The sequence below is a fragment of the Anneissia japonica genome, unplaced genomic scaffold (assembly GCF_011630105.1).
Source record: "Anneissia japonica isolate Jap-2015-1 unplaced genomic scaffold, ASM1163010v1 scaffold288288_len553704_cov182, whole genome shotgun sequence".
NCBI lineage: Eukaryota > Metazoa > Echinodermata > Crinoidea > Comatulida > Comatulidae > Anneissia > Anneissia japonica.
The window spans coordinates 474,872-477,549 of record NW_022702993.1 but is presented as its reverse complement, the minus strand read 5'-3'; positions in this window follow the sequence as shown (position 1 = coordinate 477,549).

Below are 2,678 nucleotides of genomic sequence, written 5' to 3'. Positions count from 1 at the left end.
ATATATATATATGATATATATAATATGTGTATATATAATATATGTATATATATTTTATGTATGTATATATACAGTATATATATATGCCTATATATATATAATACACAATTTTAATTTATATGTACAATTAGAAACAAAACTTTGTAAACAGAATATACTATGTTTTCTTGAATATACACACAATTTGAATAATATGTACAATTAGAAACAAACGTTTGTAAACAGCAAATACTATGTTGTATTGAAATTATTCTGAAAGTAAAAGAGAGATTCTTCAGGGTGTTTAATGTATTTTGAATTTATTTCAAAACTACATTTTATATGCTTATTTACATCTATATCCCATATGACTTTAAGCTATTCATCACCATCCTTGCAACATCTTGTTTTCCTTGCAGAATATGTTATTTACAATGCCTTGCCTGTCTGCCTGTTCGTTCTGTTCCGTCTGTGTTTGTCTGTTCTTATTTATTTCATTTTTTTTTATTGTTTTTGTTTTTCCTTTTTCTTTGTAAAGGTGGCCGATTTCTTGTACGAGTAAAGCTCATGTTTTGGTGTCCCCACCTCATTTGAATTTGTCTTTTTTATCTTCATTTGGTGAAATAAATACTGAATATCTGAATCTGAATATCTGAGCATATAGATCAAAACACTTAATAATTTAGAAATCACACAATGCCTAAAATTACATGTTATAGGCCCTATTACCCTTACACCACCGATTCAAGTACTACAAATGCTATTGGTGAATTGACGGAATAAAACGAACTGCTTAATTTTAAAACTTTATATTCTTTTTATAAGAAATCCTTGTATTTGTATTGCTTTCTGTTGATACACTATGTCTCTATGAAATCGAATGTGAGGACCTCTAAAATCCTGAAAATGGCACTCGCGACCAGCGCAGGTTTCATACCCTGAACCCTTTCCAGGACTGGTGTTACGCCTCGCATATTCTCTGACAAGCCGAGCTGAATTTTCTTGTGTTCATGTACATGATAAACCAATTTAATTTAGACGTCACCCAACGTTCTACACTTAGTGGATAAGGGGGAGGGGTGGAGGATGGCTTAACACATTGGCAGTTTACCCTTGATCCGCTACCCACATCTCAACAAGATACGGATTTAAAGTTCGAGAACGGGTGAGTGTTCATACCACTCAGCCCCCACTATGGTTGTTGAGACATTTTGAATGAACTAATCTCGTTAGGTTTTACTATTGACCCTCCAGGCATAAGGACATACCCGAATTTGACTTGCGAGCTTTGGAAAATGGCGCCCGATTCTGCAATTAGTTAGTACATACGTAATTGTTAACTTGTGAGAAGTAATGCAAGTGACTATTTGTTAATGTTCGTCATTGATCATTAATGATCTCCCTTAGCAAGTAACCACTTCCTAACCTTCTCTCTAGTACTAACGGATAGGCATACCGAGAGGGCGTAACCCACTACTCCAATAATGTATTTTCTCCAATAATGTATTTTTAGTGTTTGAAACGGCTGAGGCTATCGGCACTGACGCAGTGCGAAAAAAAGCTGCTGTTTTCTATCGGCACTGCCGCAGTGCCAAAAAGCTGCTGTTTTCTATCGGCACTGCCACAGTGCGAAAAAAGCTGTTATTTTCTATCGGCATTATTGCCGCAGTGCGAAAAAAGCTCCGATTTTCTATCGGCACTGCCGCAGTGCCAAAACACTGCAGTTTCCTATCGGCACTGCCACTCGAAAAGCTGCTGTTTAATTATCAAATGGATGTTTTTATCTATAGATTATGGTATCAATAATTGGTTAGGTCTAGCCTAGCCTATAATATTGTTAACATTATATTATATATGTTTTACAATTAAATTATAAATATTTCTAATTATTAAATATAGCCTATATATAGGCCCATACATAAAACAAAAAATTTAAAATAAAATAGTAATAATAATAATAATAATAATAATAATAATAATAATAATAATAATAATAATAACAATAACAGTGCTCGAAATGAATAAAAATTTTTAATTAATGAGATGAATCAGCATATATTAAATCAATTGCGTCTATGCAAAACCAGTTTTTTTTGTTTTTTTTGTTTTGTTTTTAATAAAGGTGTTATCTATTTTATTTTGCTGTTTTAAAAAATAATCTTATAAATTATAAGTTTATTTTCTATGATAATTTTATCCACATAATTCATGTTTTCAATGTTAGTATGGTTGATAAGTAATACATAAAAAAAAAATAATAATAATAATAATGAAGGTGCTCGAATAATGCTTTAATAAAGAATTAATAATACTTCAATAATACTTCAATAGGCCTATTTGCGATAGTGTGATTAATGAGATATTTGTTGATTAACCATTAATGGCCTATACAATTAATAATGATTCAGCATATTTAAATCAACTTACGTCTATAGATGTAAAATCTGTTTTTTTTTTCAATAAAATGTTACCTATTTTATTCTTTTAAAAAAATAATCTTATAAAATACCGTACATTATAAAGTTTCATTGTAAATTATATGAGAATTTAATCCACATAATTTATGTTTTCATTTTTTTAAGCATTTAAACAATTCAGTGGGCCTAATGCTGGATGTAAATGTAAAACAAAAAAAAAAAGCATCGCCAAAGTGTTTTCATGTATGCAAATGCTAATACTATCGCGCGATTACCGCGTAT